This window comes from Gopherus evgoodei, chromosome 4, assembly GCF_007399415.2.
Source record: "Gopherus evgoodei ecotype Sinaloan lineage chromosome 4, rGopEvg1_v1.p, whole genome shotgun sequence".
NCBI lineage: Eukaryota > Metazoa > Chordata > Testudines > Testudinidae > Gopherus > Gopherus evgoodei.
Window position 1 is genome coordinate 22,121,363 of NC_044325.1, and position 22,596 is coordinate 22,143,958.

The 22,596-nt window shown below is 41.3% G+C and overlaps 1 protein-coding gene across 6 annotated transcripts in view; it reads right to left on the reverse strand.

Moving 5' to 3' along the window:
* Positions 1 to 22,036, reverse strand: part of KLC1 (kinesin light chain 1) — an 83,354-nt gene extending 61,318 nt beyond the window's left edge. For 5 of the 6 annotated variants that reach the window (XM_030558660.1, XM_030558661.1, XM_030558658.1 and 2 more), the window contains exon 1: positions 20,782 to 21,055. The gene's annotated coding sequence lies outside the window, so the exon portion shown is untranslated. Of the gene's footprint in view, positions 1 to 20,781; positions 21,056 to 21,983 lie in introns of those variants that run through there. The other variant, XM_030558659.1, reaches the window with a different exon arrangement.
* Between the last annotated feature and the right edge of the window lie 560 nt (positions 22,037 to 22,596).

Below are 22,596 nucleotides of genomic sequence, written 5' to 3' on the forward strand. Positions count from 1 at the left end.
CAAACACTGATTTTACTTTTTAGATTCTTGAACATGCATCAGTGCATAAGTCCATAATTATGTAAAAATGATGTCAAACAACAGCAGTTACATACAAACTGGTTTCTATCTTTCAGTTTTTCCTCAGTTTGTTACAATATCTAGTGTCCTAGATCTCACCTTCACTTTTATTTTGCATCCACTGTAATTATGGTCATAATTCACTAATTCTCACTAATGGAAATACTTAGCCTCATACTTAAGTTCAAAAAAACTGTTCATCAAGTTGTGGAATTTTATTCTATACAGGTTTTAATACTGTGCTCATGGCCACAACATCTGAGTGCCTAATAAATATCATATTCCAATCAACCTTGAAATGTTGCTAAATTGCTTTGATTGGTATGCTTTAAAACATCCGTTATAGGGCAATTTTACCTGAAAAGCCTTGAAGAGATCATGAACTTCTTAAGACTTGAAACACAAAAAAATACTGTGCCCAAAACAGACAGCAGATTCATTAAAGTTTTCATTAAGTTTCCCTAGGAAACTAACAGATATAAGGAACTATGTCGCACATACACAAGCTTACAGTGAAGGTGTCAAGTCAGAAATGGCTAGATTTCCTTAAACTACAGTACACCCTTGCTATAACGAACTTGTCAGGCCATTTGTTCATTACAGCCAGGGGTTCATTACAGCAAAAGAGCCCCCCCGCAGCGTCAGGGCCGGAGGAGCTGTTAACCCCTACCGCAGAAGCAAGGCTGGAAGTGGGATCCAGGGACCAGGTTCATTATGATGAAGGGCATTATAGCAAGGGTGTACTATAACTGAAAGGTATTGATGAACAATTTTTATGCAAGGATCAGCAGTTTAAAAAAAAGTCTAGAGGTCTCAGATATAAGACAGATACTCCAGTTTGAATACAGTGCCATATCTGTTAGTCAGAAGTGACCCTCGCTCTTAAAGGATAATACCTACTTAGGAATTTTTGTCTAAGATCTTAAATAATACTTCGCTTTTCTCCAACAGGCAAGTTCTAACAACACACATCGTGTTTTTATACATTGCATCATGTGGGTGTGTCATAAACAGATGGTTAAGGGTTAATGTCTCTTTTACCTGTAAAGGGTTAACTAGCTCAGTAAACCTGGAACACCTGACCAGAGGACCAATCAGGAGACAAGATACTTTCAAATCTCGGTGGAGGGAAGCCTTTGTTTGTGCTTTTGGGGTTTTTCGTTGTTCTCTCTGGGGTCTGTGAGGGACCAGACATGTATACAGACTCTCCAATTTTCTGAAAAAGTCTCTTCTATTCAAATAGTAAGTAATAGGTAGAAAGTGGATTAGATTTATGTTTGTTTTCTTTATTTGCAACTGTGTATTTTGCTGGAAGGATTGTATCTCTGTTTGCTGCAACTTGCATTTGTGCTGGGGGGAGGCTTCTCTCTAGTGTCTACAAGCTGAAAGACCCTGTAACATTTTCCATCGTGATTTTACAGAGATAATTTTTACTGTTTTTTCTTTCTTTAATTAAAAGCTTTTCCTTTTTAAGAACCTGATTGTTTTTTTACTCTTGTGTGAGACCCCAGGGGACGGGGTCTGGCCTCACCAGGGAATTGGTGGAAGAAAGGGTGGGGGGGGAGGAAAAGCCTGATTTCTCTCTGTGTTAGGATCACTGTCTCTCTCACAGGAAGAGTCTGAGAGGGGGAGAGAAGGTGAATTTCCTCTCTGTTTTAAGATTCAAGAAGTTTGAATCACAGTGATCTCCCAGTGTAACCCAGGGACAGGAGAATCTGGGAGGAAAAAAGGAGGGGAATGATTTCCCTTTGTTTTAAGATCCATGGGGTTTGGGTCTTGGGGTCCCAAGGAAAGGGTTTGGGGGCCAGAAAGTGTCCCAACACACTATATTTTTGGGTGGTGGCAGCTCTATTATTTCTAAGCTAGTAATTAAGCTTAGAGGGGTTCATGCAGGTACCCCATCTTTTGGACACTAAGGTTCAGAGTGGGGGAATCATACCTTGACAGGGTGTCATTTAAAATCTTCTCTCTTTTCCTCTGATGTAACCTTCACCCAAAAATCACACAGTAGGCTCAGTCACTTGATATCCTTATGGGCCAACATGTAATGCCAGCTTTAGTGCAAAACCAAGAATAGAACCAGGTCAGACTACCAGTTAATATCCTATCTTACCCCCACCAAAAAACTTCACTAAAAAGTGGATTTTCTAAGACCTGAGCTAGTGGCTATGGTTTGGCGTATAACTCTACTGAATAAAATGGGAAGATTAGATGAAGTAGCAAGTCTGAAGGGCCATAAGCTCATAATACTGTTCTAATGATCAGAGTGTTGGAGACACCATGGCAAATCTCCACAACTGAAAAAACCTACAGTAACTTACTAGCACACTTTTCTGCTATGAAAGATTAACTAGTAAGAACAGGGGTGGCTACATGCTCCAACTTTTCAATCAGTCTTTACATTAAAAAAACACTATTAGCTCTACACTAACTGTGCAGAGAACAAGACCCTTGTTATTTTAAGGAATATTCCTCTAAAATACTGTGAAAATGCTGCTAAAATACTCTTTTCCCAAGTTCTTATCTTAGAGACCCAATTCAGGTCCTTAGTCATCCTATGTCAGCTTTGTTGTCCCTTTTAAGTAAAGGTATACAGACTATATACACATCATGCCTCAGGTGTATTTTCTTTCTACAACTGGTCTTCACATGGAACTCAGGTTAATCCTCCCCTTAATTTCTCTCTCTTCAAAGTTCAAGTACTATCTTTGGACACTAACTTTTGTCACTAGGAGCCAATACAAGACTTTTTAAAAGCAGTTTTTTGAGACTAGGCATGATAATAATTTACCACTTCATGACAAATACTGAAAAAAGACAATATTTGTGACCTCTTGATGGTACTGACATGTCATATTAAAGACTAAATAAAGTCTATGATTTAACCTACAACACTGATGTTACAAGGCTGTAAGGATTAACAAAAAAAATACAAAACAGTTACATTTTTGTTAGAGTTTTATAATTTACAGAATGTATTTATTAACTTCTGAAATCTTACCTATAGTGAACATCGGTGGATAACATCATTAGTACATACAAGACACTAGAAATATTAAGTATGTTGCATTATATGACAAAGCCCCAGGGTTATTTTAAGGCTACCATTTTAACAAAATTATGTTTCAACTAAGAGTGTTCCTGCTTGTTTAGATAAAGAACATATTAATATATGTTTAGCATGATACATGTATGGAGTCTAAATGCCTTAGGGTGTTATAAAACTATTTTGTATGGAAATCTTGTGGAGTGACGCAACAATTGGGTCAATAATTTGAAGATCCACTCTGAAGAACTTTTTTCTGGTTAAACAGAGGTCAGACAATTTACCAGGATAGTTTTGTTTAAAACAAATATCTGATAGAAAAATAACCTTTATAAATCCATGGTGACAGTAAAGTTGATAAATTTCTTGAATAAACTACACTTGAACTATGATAGGGGGAGGAGGGGTTGCATCTTTAATACATTTTTTAAGCCACTTGCTCTGTGCTCTAGCTAACCAATTCTCGTGAAATACAATCTGTTCTTATTTGTGTGTGCCAATTACATATATGCAAAGATGATCATTATAACATTTCATTTCTGAAATTAGCTTAATTACTTTGAGGGAGATTTTGGACTGCACCTTTGCTAGGTGGCTTTTGAGCTCTCCTCAGACCTCCCAATTCTGGGCTGCTCTAGGGCCTGGAGAGATCCCCAGAATAATTTAGGCCTGGTCTTCATGCGTTTTTTTTATAGTGATTTAGCTATTCTGGTATGAGTGTGATTTTCCACCATAAATAGTTCCACCAATAGAAAGGTGCCTATGCAAGCATAAAACTTAGTCCCCTTCCCTCACAGAGGCAAGCTATGCTTATACAAGCTTTTTTATACCTGGTATAACTGTGTCCACACTGGGAGTCTATACCACTTCAACTATCATGATATAAATTAAGCAGTACAATTTTTGTGCTTATACAAGCCCTTTTGACAGCCCAGACTTTGGTCTCGTCATTATAACAGGCTCCCTGGGCTTCTTATGGGCTGCAACTCTGCCTGGAATCTCTCTAATGATGCTGAGTGCTTTGGTCCCACTGCAACATGACTCACTTGCCCCACATGACAGGGCCTGCAAGGGGTCCTTGGAAGTTATGGCTGTCCTTCACATTGCCTATGCTAGGGAATCCTCCCCCGCTGGTTACAGAGGTTTTAGGAACCCTTTATGCCATGTGAAAGGCTCAGAGCGGCATAATGCGGCCAGAGCTCAGGTGAGCATCTCATTCTTTTAAGTTCTGCCTCTTTATACTATCAGAAATATATTACAAGGAATAAAAGAACAGTTACTAACCCTACATAACCAAGATTCTTCAAGATGTTGTCAGTATGAATTCTACTGTCTACACATGCCACATGTATGCAGAATTGGAGGTTTTTGCCTAGCCTTCTCCATCAGAGCTACACATGTGATCTGTGCCTCTTCCTGTTCCTCTGTGAGGGCATAAAGAATGGAGCAGCTGCAACCCTCCCTCATTTGCCTCATGATTCAAAGCACGTGTTAGCTGAGGACTCCAAAAGCAGGGATAGGTGGGTTGCGGGATCCAAACTGACATTTTGAAGAACCACAGTTACTACAGAGTAAGTACTCTTCAAGTATGCATCAGTGTGGATTCTACTGTTAAGTGACTGAAGCAGTATTCCCTCAGGATGGGAATGAGAAGTCTCAGCTGTGTAAATCAGATGCCAATGGAAAAAACTACTGCTCACGCAAACTAGTTATTGGACTTTGCAGCTTAGTCTGAAACATACTACTAGACAGAGGTCAGCTGGTTACTTCAGGCTGCTGCTTTGGTGATTTCTCATATTGGCACATTCCTAAAGCAGGTAGATGATGTCACTTGAGCTCTGGCGGAGAGAGTCTTGATGTTTGGTGGGAGGGTTACACAAATGTTAACTGGAAATAGTGAGATACGCTGTCATATACATCTGGATATTCTCTGTGAGACGATGGCCTGATCTTCAGAACACCCAGCTATAGCCACTAAAATAGATGGGGAGACTGTCTGAACAGTTTGTAAAGTCCAGACATCTTATCTGTGCAACTCTCCCCCCCCGCCCCAGTGCAGTGTGTCATTTCAGGAAGAGGTAGATCACATTGTGAGACCACACTGGTGATGAATTTTGGGTGACGTATTAGCACCACCTTATCCCTGTGGAAAGTTGTATAGGGAGGTTCAGTCATAACCACCTTAAGATCACTCACTCTTCTGGCTGAAGTGACAGCCACCAGGAATATCATTTTCAGAATCAGTAGTGCAAGATGCATTCCAAAACATTTCAAAAGAAAGGTTCTATGAGCCTCAGGGAGGACTATCTGAGTTGGTTCTCTGACTGGTGAGTAAAAATGCCAGAGCCCTTTGAGGAACTTCAACAACACTGAGCAAGAAAAAGCAGAGTATGATTGTTCAGGAAGCTATCAAACAGAAATTGCTGCGAGGTAGACCTTGACAGAACTGAATGAAAGGCCAGTTTGAAGTGCAACAGGTAACTGAGGATCTTTGGTATCAAGGCCTGGACCAGATCCAGAGTATGCTGGGCTGCCCATATCAAAAACTATTTCCATTTAGATTAATAAGTCTTTCTTCTGTTCAACGTTTTCCTGTTCTGTATCAGGATTTCATGGACAGCATGGAGCAGTCTCTGTTCGTGTTACTCAATCAGCCAACAGACACGCAGAGCAGTTACTTGAGATCTGGATGGGGTTTCTGGCAATGGTCCTGTCAAAACAGGTCCAGCAAGCCAGAAGCTGGATCAGCAGCTGATTGTACAATTATATTTATATATACATATGCCACAGTTGACCAATGTATGTACTGCTACTATGTAAGGAGGGGTGTGTGTGTGTGTACGTGTGTTACACACACACACACTCCTTACATAGCAGCAGTACATACATTGTACAATTACATTAATGACCAGCACAACCCTGATTTTCATTTAAGATCTCACATGATATTCTTCGGTGAACTAGAAGGTAACACCAGGATCATGATATTCTTTTAACACCCTTGCCAGCTGGCACTGAGGGATTTATGGATCACAGTAGCACCCATGTCCAGAACTTGATAGCTTCCAGAGCAGAGGTGAATATGCTCCTCCTCGTTTGTCTATACAGCGCATCACAGTTGTGTTGTCTGTCACGAGCTGCACTGTGGAGTTTTGAAGACTAGCTAGAAAGGTTATGCAGACTAACCTAATTGCTTAGAGCTCTGCGATTACTGATGGGGGCCCCCAGGTCTTCTAGGGATGAGGTTCCTGCAAATGGTCCACATGTGCTCTCCACGCTATCCCTAACGCATCTGTGATTGCAGTCCTCATCAGGGCAGAAGCAGAAAACAGTACCCCTCTGCAGAACTGAGATGGTGGAAGGAATCTACAAATGTGCAATGACAAGAGATGGAACCACAACCTTTTTGTTTGGTTAGTTTTCACTGGGGAAATAGACCAAGCTGAGCCAGAGTTGGAGCGGCTGTAGTTCAAATCTGGCAATCACCACATAAGGGCATACTAACATGGCCTACAAATACTACGGTATTCGTACCGTCTTAGTTGGGTTTGATAATATCCTGAAAAATACCAATTGCATCAGTGGGAACCTGTCCTTGGGAAGGTACACTCTTCCTACCTGGAGTTAATCCAGCAACTATATTGTCTGTGATGGGATGAGAGAGGCAACTGTTACAATCCTGAATGTAAAGTGGTGTATGTATTGTTCAGTCTCAGTTCTAGCATAAGACAACGACCCCCTGTCTTCTCTGGGATAAGGAAATATTGGGAGTAGAAGCCTTCTCCCCTGTATGTCTGTGGTATCTCTTCTATGGCTCCCAGACAAAGCAGTTAGGCCACTTCTATTTCTCTCATCAGAACGGTATCTTAAAGAGGGAGAGGGCAGAGGGATGAGTAGGGACAGGGTAAGGAAGGGAAATATGAGATAGTCTTGGACAATGATGTTTAATGCCCATTTGTCAGCTGTGATGGTTGCCCAGTCCCAGTAAAAAGGGGCAAGGCAGTTTCTGAAAGTAGGGGCAGGCTCCAGCTATGCTGCAGCATAACTCTTGGTGCTCCAGTCAAATCTGGTGCAGAGTTCACCAAGGAGACAGAAGATAGGCATCAACTGGAGTACCTAAGCCTCTCTCTTCACTGGTACTCTGATTATTGAACCCAGAAGTAGGATGGTGTCCTCTGCTGGTGATGGTACTTGTAGGGTTTCCTATTAGAAGATGGTAGATTCCCACAGACCACAGTGTGGCCTTTGAGTCCTGGAGGGAATGAAGCACTTCATCAGTTCTCTGACTGAACAGCTCCATTCCCTCCTCTGTAGTAGTCTGTACCTCATGTAGTATGCTCGATGCCAGGAGCAATGAGGTCCTTGTGATGGCCACAGCCACCAACTTTGTATCTGCATCTATGGATACCTGTACTGATGCTATCGCAACCATCTAGTCCTCCATAATGATCTCATTCAGCTCATCCCTGTTCTCCTGCAGATTTTAGATATGAAAGAGTCACTCTCTTCTTAAGTGAGGAAATTGCATTTTGTGTTCAAGACTTGGTAGTTTGCCACCCAAAATTGTAGTGACGCTGATGAATATGCCTTGCATCCAAATAATTCCAAACTTTTTGGATCTTTGTTCTTAGACATGCCTTTAGGGGACTTAAATTTTTCTTGTACTGCTGAAGCAACCAGAATCCCTGGATATGGATGGGCACAAAAGGGCTCAAAGCCCTTTTAAGGCATTTGATCTCTCTTCCTCACTTAGCAACTGCATTGGTGGGAACTAGGGCTGTCAAATAATCGCAGTTAACTCATGCGATTAACTAAAAAAAATCAATCACCAAACAAATTAATCACAATTAATCACAGTTTTAATCGCACTGTTAAACAACAGAATACCAATTCAAATTTAATATTTTTGAATGTTTTTCTACATTTTTAAATATATTGATTTAAATTACACAGTATACAAAGTTGACAATTCTTATTTATGTTATTTTTATTACAAATATTTGCACTGTAAAATGGCAAAAGAGATACTATTTTTCAATTTACCTCATACAAGTACTGTAGTGCAATCTCTTTATTGCATAAGAGTAACTTACAAATGTAGATTTTTTTTTATTACATAACTGCACTCAAAAAAAACGACAATGTAAACCTTTATCTACAAGTCCACTGAGGCCTACTTCTCATTCAGCCAATTGCTGAGACAAACAAGTTTGTTTACATTTACAGGAGATAATGCTGGCCGCTTCTTATTTACGTCACCTGAAAGTGAGGACAGGCATTTGTATGGCACTTCTGTAGCTGGCACTGCAAGGTACTTATGTGCCAGTTATGCTAAACATTCATATGCCCCTTCATGCTTCGGTCACCATTCCAGAAGATATGCTTCCATGCTGATGATGCTCGTTAAAAAAATAATGTATTAATTAAATTTGTGACTGAACTCCTTGGGGGAGAATCATATGTCTCCTATGCTGTTTTACCCGCATTCTGCCATATATTTCATGTTATAGCAGTCCCGGATAATGACCCAGCACATGTTGTTCATTTTAAGAACACTTTCACTGTAGATCCAACAAAACACAAAGAAGGTACCCACGTGAGATTTCTAAAGATAGACATCTCACTCGACCCAAGGTTTAACAATCTGACATACCTTCAAAAATCTGAGAAACACGAGATGTAGAGCATGCTTTCAGAAGTCTTCAAAGAGCAACACTCCAACGCGGAAACTACAGAGCCCGAACCACCAAAAAAGAGAATCAACCTGTCTGCTGGTGCCATCTGACTCAGATGATGAAAATGAACATGTGTTGGTCCTTACTGCTTTGGATGGTTATCGAGCAGAACCTATCATCAGCATGGACATATGTCCTCTGGAAAGTGGTCAAAGCATGAAGGGACAAATGAATCTTTAGTGCATCTGGCACATAAATATCTTGCAACTCTGGCTACAACAGTGCCATGCGAACATCTGTTCTCTCTTTCAGGTGATATTGTAAATCAAGAAGTTGGCAGCATTACCTCCTGCAAATGTAAACAAACTTGTTCAGCCAATCACTCAGACAAACAAGAAGTAGGACTGACCGACTTGTAGGCTCTAAAGTTTTACATTGTTTTGTTTTTGAGTGCAGTTATTTTTTGTACACAATTCTACATTTGTAAGTTCTACTATCATGATAAAGGGATTGCTCTACAGTACTTGTATTAGGTTAATTGAAAAACACACTTGCTTTTACAGTACAGATAATTGTAATAAAAAATAAATATAAATTGAGCACTGTACACTTCGTATTCTGTGTTGTAACTGAAACCAATATATTTGAAAATGGAGAAAATATCCAAAACTAATTAGAGAAATGGTATTCTATTAAACAGTGAAATTAACCGCCATTAATTTTTTTAATCATTTGACGGCCCCAGTGGTAACCTGTCTTCAGGAAGGTACACATTTGCCAACCAGGCTCCTACATACTCTATCATCTGTGATAGGATAAAAGAGGCAAGTGTTACCATCTTGAATGCGAGGTGGTATATGTATTGTTCACTCTCCTCAGTTCAAGCATAAGACAAAACATCTTTCTTCTTTGGGATTAGAAAATATTGGGAGAAGTGACTGAGGTTTGTGCAATCCTTTAGCTCGTTCCAGGATGCTCTTGTTATCGGGAGGGCAATTCTGGCCAGCACAGTGGGGCTCAGAAAATTAAAAAGTTTGATATTTTTCTTGTATAAATAAAATCTCAACATCCAGGGTCTCCACAATATGTGATAGGAGGTCCAACAAATCTTTGAAGTCATCAATTGCCAATGTTGGGGTTGGTGAAACCGCCTCATCTGTCAATAAGAACAACTCCTTTAAGTGGAGGTTAATGTAATCCCTCTTTTGTTCTCTGCTTTTGGGACGCATGTCTGCTTCTGGTGAGGGTTGCCTGGCTAGCAATTCATTTACAAATTTAACACCATTAATCTGGGCTTGAATAGCGACTGGGAGTGGCTGGCTCATTACAGAAGCAGCTTTGCCTCTCCTGGAACTGACACCTCCTCATCTATTACTGGGAGTGGACTACATCCACGCTGACTGAATTGGCCCTGTCAGCACAGGTTCTTCCACTTGCAAGGTACTCCCTTCTCTTCATGTATCATAATATAATGCCTGCATCTGTAACTTTCATTACATGCATCTGAAGAAGTGAGGTTTTTTTACCCATGAAAGCTTATGCCCAAATAAATCTGTTAGTCTTTAAGGTGCCATCGGACTCCTTGTTGTTTTTGTGGCTACAGACTAACATGGCTACCCCCTGATATTGGCTAGCAAAGCCACTGGGGAACAGAATCTCCATCTCTTTCTGGAAGCATGGGAGGATGATTTGCTTTTGGACACATGGGACATCAGTTCCCAATAGGGCCATTATGGCCAAGTTGGCACACCACCTGAGTACTGACCTGGTTGGGACTGGCCAGCCCAGTGCCACTCAAGCCCCAGGGCCGAACCCCAGGGCTCCATGGTACTCTCCTTATGGTTACTCTCTAAAGACAGCAGAGGGATCCCAGCCTCATCCCATCAAGGCACACTTTGATTATGAGGACTATAATATTGGTTTCAGTTGCCTCTTCAGCACTACAAATGTCTCAAAAAAGTGATACAGATTCCTCCTTTTTATTGGGCCCTTGCTAGATTCCATCATAAACATGCGAGTTAGCACCCAGCCCCTCATTCCCTGTGCCGCTCCAGTTCTGAATGAGGATTTACACACACTGTCTTGGAGAAGTGATGTTTCACATCCTCATTTTGAGACTTTCCTTCGAGTTTGGAGCTACGTCTCTGCTACATGCAATTCTATGATTTATAGTCACCTTTCTGTGGATACAGATGCTGGCTTTATTCATTACAGAGCCAGCACTGGGGTGGCTAATGCAGCCTCTGGGGCCATTAGTGCCGAAGTTGTCAGTGCAGAGGTTTTTGAAGCTGAGGATTTCACCAACGTTGAGGTGATCAACGTCAAAGTGACTGGTGCCAGCACTGCTCAATCCCAGGGTATGATGTGCACTCGAGGGAGTGCTGGCCTGGTTTATCCAGACTTGCTCTGGCAATGAGCATGTTTGGGTTCAAAGAGACCCAAATAGACTGCTCTACCAGATGCAGTTTCAGCTTTCATTTTGCAGGTCCTAAAGAGGACCTATCTGGGATGTGGCTCTCCCCTAGGCACAAAAAGCACTGGCTATATCCATCCTTGGCAGGAATCAGACAATCACAGTAGGGGCAGAGTTTGAACCCTGAAGGTTTTGAGTCTGCCATGAGAGGTGGTAGCTGGAATGAAGCATCTCACCCTGCTGTACATAAAAGGGTATGCCGGTAGGGGTCACCAATCTTCTTTTCTTATTTCTGTTTCTTTGTTTAAACATTCAATAAGAGTGGGCAGATAAGATTTGTCCCACAATGTTGAAAAACAGTTTTACTCGAAAGAGAGCAGTGGGCTGGGATACTCCTTGAGTGCCATCTCACTGCCTGTCATAACTATAAAGGGAAGGGAACAGCCCTCCTGTGTACAATACTATAAAATCCCTTATGGCCAAAAACACAAAAATCCTTTTACCTGTAAAGGGTTAAAAAGCTCAGTAAACCTGGCTGACACCTGACCCAAAGGACCAATAAGGGGACAAGATACTTTCAAATCATGGGGGGGGGGTCTTTTGTTTGTGCTCTTTGTTTTGGGGGTTGTTCGCTCTTGGGACTAAGAGAGACCAGACATCAGTCCAGGCTCTCCAAATCTTTCTGAACCAGTCTCTCATGTTTCAAACTTCTAAGTAACAGCCAGGCAAGGCGTGTTAGTCTTATTTTTATTTTCTCAACTTGTGATCTTTTTGCTGAGAGGATTTTACCTCTGTCTGCTGTAACTTTGAACCTAAGGCTAGAGGGGGCTCCTATGGGCTATATGAATCTGATTATCCTGTAAAGTATTTTCCATCCTGATTTTACAGAGATGATTTTTACCTTTTTCTTTAATTAAAAGCTTTCTTTTTAAGAACCTGATTGATTTTTCCTTGTTTAAAGATCCAAGGGGATTGGATCTGGACTCACCAGGAATTGGTGGGAAAGGAGGGCGGGATGGTTAAATTCTCCTTGTGTTAAGATCCAAGGATCTGTGTTGGTGAAAAAGCCTCTCAGGGCTCCCCAGGGAGGGGAAGGTTTTGAGGGGAAAGAGGGTGTTCCAGACACTGAGGTATCTGGATGGTGGCAGTGAACCCAGATCTAAGCTGGTAGTTAAGCTCAGAAGTGTTTATGCAGGTCCCCACATCTGTACCCTAAAGTTCAGAGTGGGGGAGGAACCTTGACACTACCACAGGCAGTAAGAGAGAACAGAGAAGTTCATAGCCTCTCAGACCTTTATACCCTCATACAGAGGCATATGGAGGCACAAGGCACTTGCAGAGCCCTGACCAACACTACCATTCAAAAGACTCTGATCTTGCGTTTCTGCACCCCTACGGTGGAATCCACACTGATGCATACTTGAAAAAAAAGCATGGCTGTCTTCAATTGTTTAATACAGAACAAGATTTATTTAAAAAATAATCGCCACTGTATTGGACAGCTTAATGCTCCACACAGTATGTGTGTGTTAATGAACCAATGATGACAGTTTTAAAAGTCCTAAAAACGCTTGTATATATGCAGATTAAGTTCACATGTGTAGGAAACCAACAATTAAGTGATTACACAGCAGTAAGTTGTATTTACATTTCCTTTGTTGTATTACACTATTAAACAAATTGTCACAAAAATTCATAAAGACAAGATGGGATACTTTATCGTATTCTATTTTTCTTATAGACTTAATTATATCTTTGTCTCCGTTTAACATTTTATAATCGTAGTGCTACATGCTTCAAATTATTATTTGTAAACTGGGTTAGATGGAAAAAAAATTTGATCAAAAGTTTTAAGATAGTCACAGATATTTTGCTCACAAATTGATCTTCAGTGGCAGATCTAATAGTCTAAGATTAAAAATTAAGTATCTGCACTTCTTGCCTATGCTGAAATGTCACCCGACATCTTGAGTCCTACAGCAAACTAGTACATCCATGTTTTCTGTGAGGTGGATAGTAAATTGAGTGAGTTTATATTCTGAGATGTAGTTGCAGTTGATAAGAAGAACAAAACCTACCAATCAGAACCAATTTACTTTTTTAAACTGAAATTTTTTATTTAAGATCTAATAACCTTGTGGGTTTCACAACCTTATGTTTTGAGGTTTAAATAAGGAGATAGGGTTTTGACAGAAGTGTCTTTAGTAGAGAATAGTGCAGACAATCTATCTAATTTTGCAATATATAAATGTTTTTTTCCAGCTTTATTTTATCTTTTTGATGAAGGTGTACTGGTATCTTGTGATCCGATTAACTGACATTCAAAGTAAACATCCTTTCTTGTCATGTTTGAGTTTGAGTGATGTAATGCTAACCTTTTAAAACAATTTTATGGAATGTGTTATAAGGCTGTACCCTTAAATATGGTGTGGCTCACTGCTATTGTATAATCCCACCCCTTGTGCAGCATGACAGATATAACCAACCTGCCTAGTTAAATTCTTTGATATCGGTATTTAGATATGAGGTATTATCTTGTATTGGACCAACTTCTATTGGTGAGAGAGACAACCTTTTGAGCTTACACAGAGCTCTTTTGTGTAAGATCAAAAGCGTGACTCTCTCATCAACATATATTGGTCCAATAAAAGATAGCCCCTGGATAGATAATCTTGGGCTCTGGAGCTGCATCTTTTCTGTAGAGGTTTGCCTGTCCTCACCCTTTATTTCTTTTGTTATCTGTCTAATATAGATTAAGTTACTGGAGACAAATACCTTATCTTGAGTCAGTAAAATTTCTCACACAACACATTGTAGAAATAAAAGTTGTGCCTTGCATCATTCAAGGATCCATAGGTGGTTCTTTCTCCAGTTCTCGGAACCAACTCACAGAAGATGTCCAATTCAAGTTCCCAGGAGTGCACATGTAGGGAATGTCAACAGAGGCATCTCAGCTGATCTAAGTGATCATTAGAATACAACGGGTAATCCACATCTCTCTGGTCAATCATGTACTGACTATGGATCATTGTTGAGTTACTTATTATGAATGGTGCAATAGTCTACTGTACAACCTTAACTGCTACCTCAGAAAGATTAATACATCACCAATATAATTTTACTTGGAAAGTCTGATATTACCTTAATTAGGTCACCTGAATTTGAGTTTGACTTTGAGAAATTGCTTTATATATTGTGGGAGGCTTTATGCTGCAAGAGAAAGGAAGTCTATTGTGAAGGTAAAAAAAATCTGCATTTGAGTGTGATGTTTGTGTAATAAGGCATGTGATCAGAGATTAGTCTGCATATTAATGATGCTTTAAGTCTTAGTTTTGATAAAAAATAGAATTTATCTTGAGAGGACATGAGTGACCATAATTACTTTTCTGTGAGAATTTCACAATATACTGCAAATCATTGTATTTTTCTACACCAATAAAAGGAAAGCTGCTTTGTAAGTGCAGGAGAATCATTTTAGCTAGGATCAAGAGTCTAACCTACAGCTATGCAATGTCGTTACAAGGAAAAAGGAGACTGTCATTTCCACTTGGTCTGAGGAATGGAAAAATTTCCAAATTTTTTAACTGCAACATGATGCAGAAGTGATACTGCATTCTTGTGTGACTTTGAGGAATTGACTATTGTAATTCTCTGCCCTTCCCCATATGGTTCTGCATTATCTGAACAGTTCTGAATGTGATAGAGTACTGAGTCTAATACTTCTCCAAATTTGCAATCATTTCACAGCAATTTCCTGTTAAGCAACGTGTTAACTAAAGAACTGTTCTGCTGACTGAAAAAAACATTAAGATCTTGTGCTCAGTTTCATCTAATGGATCTGCTTCCTCTCAATTATCCATGAATAGGGTGGATAAAAACCAATGATTTTTTAAATAAACAGGATTTTTTTGATAAAATGCTTTTTGAGGAAAAAAACTATATAAAGATAGTTTTAATTAAGATACATTATAGCTCAAAGATATCTCATCATGGAATAAGGATTATAAATTTGAATTCTACAGTATGAGACAATATATTCATGTAACATTTAAGAAAAGTTTTGTAAATGAGTTCTAATAGTTCATGGATTAGGGACCCAATTTTATGGAATTCCAGGTGCTTCTGTATAGATTATTTAGGTTAATCTTTCTATCTATCCAATTGGACTCAATGCTCAGCCTAGAAGATACCATCAGAGATGCTTAGTTTTGCAGTTCTCAAACTGTGGATTTGTCTCTCCAGAGATAACATGCTTGTTAACCGCAAAAATGTTTTTAAACAAACATACAGAGGTAAGCAATAACAGACCTCAACTCTATTGTCCCTCTGCAAATTTGTGTACACAGAGTCAATCCCTTACCTCTCTCTAAAAGTGAAAAGTTTCAAAAAGTTCAGTGAATAGAAGATTGTTGGGGGTGGAATAGATCTGGACAAGGAGAAGAAGTCTGGAGATAAATGTGAGAAGAGAGGGACAGGCAGTAGAAACAAAAGTGAAACTGTTTGAGCAGCATACTCCAGAAATCTTGAGGCCTTTCTGAGCGTAGCCTTCATTGATTTGAGATCAACCATACCATTCTCTCACAAGAAGGGAAAAACCTATAATGGCAGCATTCCGTAAAAGAGACCTAGTTTGGGAATATTTTAATGAAGTTCCTCTACCTGTGGGTAAGACAGGCATGCTTGCAAAATGCAAACAGTGCAATAAAGAAACACAAGGCCTGGTTATCCAAATGAAACAACATGAGAAGCGTTCCTTCTCAGGAGGAAGATTGAAGATGACAAAAGGAACATGTCTGAACATGCAGGATCTTCAGGTTGGTAAACTTTTTTATTTCATACTTCTTTCTTGCCTGTCTTCCTTCTGGACTATTCTTGAATTCTCATGTTTGAGCAAAAACTATAGTTGTTACTCTATCGTACTATCATTTTTGATGCAGTTGTGATAAAAAATAGATAGCTGAAATAGGCAGATCTTCCTGTCACAATTTCACCTTTAAAGTATTACTGAGTGTCAGTGAACGCAATGGGTAATACTAAATGAGCAGCATGGTAATAATTAAATAACTGCACTGACTTGTTTTGTTTAGGAGAATTCATCCTCAACATACAGGATTCTGAAGACTATCCAACTACAAGATCACCATTATTTTCTATAGTTTCAGTGTTATCTGCCAATGATAGTGTTTCAGTCACATCATGCATGTCACATAGCCACAGTATATCACCTGTGGCAACAAACAAACAAAAAACTCCATCATCCAGAAACCACCACAGCTAAATTTGTGATAAGAACCAGCAGACTAAAAAAAGAGGTGATTGAGGAAAAAGTTGCCTGGTTTGTTTATGCCACAAACTCTCCTTTCCATATGATTGAGAACCCACACATCATTAACGTGGTTCAGCCATTAAGACCAGGATACAGTCCACCCAGAGCAGATGTCGTAGGCAAATTGCTGGATAAAGTGTATGAAAGAGAAATTGTGCAGTGTGCAAAAGGTCTAAAATGTGAAATTGTTAACCTGAGTCTTGATGGGTGGAGCAATGTCCACAATGATCCTGTTGCATGTGTTTGTGTGACAACAGAAGAAGGGAATGTCTTCCTTACAGAAACAACTGATACATCAGGAAATGCACACATAGCAGAATACTTACAAAAAGTAGCAGTAAAAGCTATAACAAACTGTGACAAAAATTCAAATGTCTAATATGCAGCTTGGTCACAGACAATGCTGCAAACGTATCCAAGATGAGAAGAAATTATTTAGAAGAGAGTGAAGAGAATTCCAAGCTAATAACATACGGTTGCAGTGCTCATTTGATGCACCACCTAGCCAAAGATTTCAGTGTTCCAGAAACAAAGGCTAATGTTGTTGAAATAGCAAAATACTTCCATAACAACCAACCACTTTGCAGCAGCTGCTCTAAAAAAAGGGGGAGGAACCAAGCTAACTCCCCCACAACACGTGCAATGGAACTCAGTAGTGGACTCTTTTGAGCACTATATCAATAACTGTCCTAATCTGATGACAGTTTGTGAACAAAATCGTGAAAAAATTGATGGCACTGTCACAGTCAAAGTTCTCAGCATTAGCCTTAAGAGAAATGTTGAACACATGCTGAGTACCCTGAAGCCTATAGCCTTGAACAAAATGCAGGGAAATAGCTGTTTTATTGCTGACGCTGTTGAAATTTGGAAGGAACTGAATGAGATCTTAAAAAGAGAAATATGCAATGACAGAGTTAAATTACAAGCATTAAAAAAAAAAGAGAGAGAGAGACAAGCACTATCTCCAGTTCATTTTCTTGCAAATATTCTCAATACTTGATACCAGGGTCAAACTTTAACTGCTGAAGAAGAGGAGTTGGCTATGACATGGACATCCAGCAATCATCCCTCCATAATGCTAACTATAATAAGCTTCAGAGCTAAGGGTGAACCATTCAAGAAATATATGTTTGCTGATGATGTTTTAAAGAAAGTCACACCAGCGAACTGATGGAAGTCACTTAGGCACTTGGATTCAGAGACCGTTGAAGTGATAATCTAACTTTTAACAGCAGTAGTTTCTTCTGACAGTGTAGAAAGAACATTTTCTTCCTCTGGACTAATTCATTCCAAACTGAGAAATCATTTGGGATCTGAAAAAGCAGGAAAGCTTGTTTTTCTTTTCCAGATTATGAACAAACAGGAAAATGAAGGTGTAGACAATTGAGTTAGCTGCAGAAGCTAATACTTGAAGTTTCTCATGTTCACCAGGCTGACATAGTTGATTTAATTTCTGGATTTTTTTTTTATTTAACTATTTTAGTTAAAAACAATTTTAACAAAAACAAATCTGATTTTAAAAAAACTTTAATGTTTAACTAAATTCAAAAATTCATTTGCTTGTTTTGTTAAAATATTATATGTTTGCTGTTAGAAGAAAAAAATCCAGAATACATAATGTTGTTGTTTTAGTTAAATAAAACAATGTACATGTCTGTCTGGTGATGTTCTCCTCCTAATACAGCATGCCAAGAAAATCCTCCAAATACTAATAATTAACTTCTTGACTTGGTGATCACCTCCCAAAGACTTCATAAATATCTGCTTCAATTACCTTTGGTAAATTAAATAACCATTCATTCATTTTCTGATATAGCTCTAAAATTAATCTGAAAAGTTTTCAAAATAAATCCTTTAAAAATTGTATAGTGTGTACCTTCTAAAAATGAAACCTATCTCTGAGTTGTGAAGAATATGTATTAAGATTATAACAATCAACAAGAATGCACTTTTACGTAGAAATCCATGATTAGATCAAGTCCTCCTGACTAGTGATTTAAAACAAATCTACCCTGTGCATGAATGCTGAACTCAATACTATCATTAGTCCTCTGGCTATGTTATCTTCAGTCATGTTGTACCTCAGCTATGGAATTAATAATCAATTAAAATAAAATTATTTGCCAAATAAGACTTTTGAATCAAAGCTAAACTCAAAATTGTAGCCAACTTTTTTTTACAATGGTTTGTATCTGGCAAGATTTTTAAAGCATGTCCTTTTGTGCTAATCTGGATGTATGTTTCCCATGCAAATTGTGTCCATGACCAAAAATAAATGAGACATCCTTCAAACAAAATGCCATCCCACGCCTGGTCCTACTGTCATTGCAACTACAGGTTAATATAATATTACTAAAAAGCAAAGATACTTAAAATATCTTCCATATTTAAAAATGAAAATGTAAATTAATTTATACTATCTAGGATATCTGCTTCCTTTTTTATTTCTCACTTTAAACAATGCAAACAAATTTCATATTTGTTTCTAGTCAGTTTTGCTTTTTGAATTACTGTTATGTTCAGTTTTCAAACACTACAGAGAAAAGTTTAAAATAAAAGAAAAAAATTAAAATAGAAACATATACTTCTGTGATTTTTTTTAATTATTCACTGTGGACTTAATCTATATGATACAATCCCTTTAGTCATCCAGATATGATGCTCAAGATACCCAGAACAATTAATACTACAGAAATGCAAGGAGCTCTTACATCTTTGTTTTGAGAATTTATTAAATTGAATATGCCAATGCACATATTGGTCAGCTAATATGTCACCTGGGGAAAAAAAAGTCACAAATCCTTAAATGGAATAAATTTGGGAGCGGAGACGGGGGAAAGAGACTAACCAGAACAGTAACTAACAATCTATGAAGCTACAAAACCTAGTGTGTATTACCATTATTTTGCTCACATTAAGTATAGCTTATTGAAGAGTTGTGTTTTGGTTTGTTTTAAAATCTCCTAACCGTTGTTAGCTCCTGGGGCCAAGACCTCATACACAGTCTTAAAGCTTGAAAATAGAGAGGTTTATAATGATGACAATCTATACCATGACTGGTGCCCCTGTAATGTATAAAACCAGTCAGCACACAAGAAAATGGCATTAGGGCTGTCACAACTGTTCTTTCACACTATTTCGGAACTAGCAACCAACCGACCCATCTATCCACCCTGCAAACAAACACATTAGAAGAAAGAGGTGGGAAAGGGAATAGCTACTCTTTGTTCCACAACTCTGTGCAGGGTTTATTCCCTGGGCATCCTCAACCCCAAAGTGCAGCATTGGGGGAAGCCAGGAAAGAGCAAGAAAGGAAGAGGAATAAAGCAAAGCTGATGGCAATCCAGGCAAACAGGATCCCCTCCTCTCAGCATCTCCTCAGCAGAGTCATCAGTACAGTCACTGCCAGAGCATGTTACGATTAACTGGATTGACAGACACACGCTGAAGGGGCTGGCTGTAACCATGAGCTACAGAAGGACCAGCAGGCCAACAGGACCTGCCCAGCCTTTTGTTCTGTTTGTGTCATGGGAGAAGGGAAAGGAGGTGAGGTTCAATGCTCAAGGAAAATAGCAAAACAAAGGCTAACCCCACCCAGTCAACCACCTCCTGCTCCCTCACTGCACAACCCACCCCCACCCAATACCCCACAACCTTTCCATACACCACATCACGCTCTATCACCCTCCCTCACCGCTCCGGCCCACGACAGGCACAGGGCTCAGCCCCCCATATTCCCTCCCCATGTCCCATCACCCTCCCTCACCGCTCCAGCCCACGACAGGCACAGGGCTCAGCCCCCCATATCCCCTCCCCATACACCACCCCGTGTCCCATCACCCTCCCTCACCGCTCCAGACAGGGACAGGGCTCGGCCCCCCATATCCCCTCCCCATGTCCCATCACCCTCCTTCACCGCTCCAGACAGGGACAGGGCTCGGCCCCCCATATCCCCTCCCCATGTCCCATCACCCTCCTTCACCGCTCCAGACAGGGACAGGGCTCGGCCCCCCATATCCCCTCCCCATGTCCCATCACCCTCCTTCACCGCTCCAGACAGGAACAGGGCTCGGCCCCCCATACCCCATCACCCTCCTTCACCGCTCCAGACAGGGACAGGGACAGGCACAGGGCTCGGCCCCCCATATCCCCTCCCCGTACACCACCCCGTGTCCCATCACCCTCCCTCACCGCTCCAGACAGGCACAGGGCTTAGGCGCAGGGCTTGGCCACAGCCGGCCTCTTCCCCTCCCTCACTCACCGCTCGGGTGCTGCAGGCTGCGGCGATGCGCGCAGGGCTTGGCGAGGCGGCCGGGGCCGCTCACCCCGGGAAGGAACCGGAGGGGATGTCAGAGGGAGCGGGGCGGCACCACCACCAGCCCCGGCGGCCTCCGCGCCCGCCGGCTGCCCTGGGAGCTACTATAGCTGCCGACTCAAGACCCCTCCCGCGGGAGCGGCACTGACAGTTACGGGCAATGAGTCGTCGCCGCCGCCGCGCGCCCCCTTCCCGGCTCCCAGCCTGTGCGACTCGCTCCGCCCTACCGAAAATGGCGGCCCCTCCCGACCCACAATGCTCCACGACCAAATCCATGACGTCACCCCCCCGGCGGGGGCAGAAGCTCGAGAGCTTGCGAGGGAGCGCGTGCGCCGGCTAGAGCGCGAGGACCGGCCGGGCAGGGGCAGCTGCAGCCTTCACCCTCCTATTGCAGCGCGGGGCAGCCGCAGGAGAGTGGCGAGGAGCAGCTTAGCACAGCCCCCTCTGCTGGTCATATGTGGGAAAGACTCCCCCGCAGGCAGGGGCAGCTTGGCGGATGAGCCAGGACCAGACTCCTGCTGGGCAGGGGACATAACGGTTAGACACGTTCATTTTGACCACTGCGCCCCAGTTGCTGCGGGACGGGAAGAGCAGGGACAGCTCCTCTCCCTACTCCGCCTCTAGCTTGGGCTGACCTCGGTGACCAAAACAAAGCTTGGCCGTGAGCAAAACTGCCAGCTTCAGTTCAAAAATCATGCAGCAGCCCCCAGAAGTGGTGAGATTTTTCCAGAGGGTCGCATTGGCTTGTTCCGCTCGGACTTTGGAAAGCCCCATCCCCAATGTGTGAGGCACATTTAGCATTGCCCAAGCTCCCAGATTTATTGGGTAAAATGATTTTTGGCCCCTGCTGCAGGTTTCCCTCCCCCATCTGCCCATCCCTTGCCCAGCAATTAATTTTGCTTCCAACCTCCCAATCAGCTCTGTCTCTTCAGTCTCTGCATCACTTCAGCCCATTCCCCTCCATCCAGTGCTGGGTTTACAACGACGCCAGCGTTGCCATGGAGCCGGGCCCATGCTCAGAAGGGGCCCAGCCAGCTCTGCATGCACTGTGTTCTGAGATCCTGCTAGCCCCCTAGCTCCCCCCCACCCGCCACTTGCTGGCCCACCGGCCAACCAAAGGCTCCTCTCTACCCCCTGGCCCCACCTACCAGTTTATCTCGTCCTGTCTGGACTCCAGTGCACCTCTGGCTCTGGGCAGTCTCTGCTTCCCACCACATGTGGGATCCCACTTGTCTTCCTGGAGATGAGCCTCGTGGGACTGGTGCCACCAGGGTCCCTTTTTCAACCAGGCATTCGGTCAGAAAACAGATGCCTGGCAACCCTATTTGAGAAATATAATGTAGATAAAGTACATTGCTTTTAATGTGTGCTAAATTAGCTAAATTAAAGCTTTAAATCCTAGTCTAGGCAAGGCCACAATTCATGTGCAATGAAAGGCAGAATTTGACTAGCATTTCCTGAATGTCTATCCATGCAGTCTTAATGTTCTCTTGGCTGTTTTTTGTATGACAGTTCCTAGATTATTAATTTCTTTAAAAAGAACAATCTGGAAAAGGAGACTTTTTCAAGCTTCATTGGCTTGCAAAAAAGACTGACAGTAACACATGTAAATCCCATAATCAGTTTGGATAGACACCACTGGAACATGCACACTTTAGAAAATCTGCAGAACAGAGCCTGTCTCTTGTTCACCTTTGCACCTTAAGATGCACAGGAGACCAATCAAGGCTTCCTGTGAGGGTTCTGCTTTAGCCTGTATAC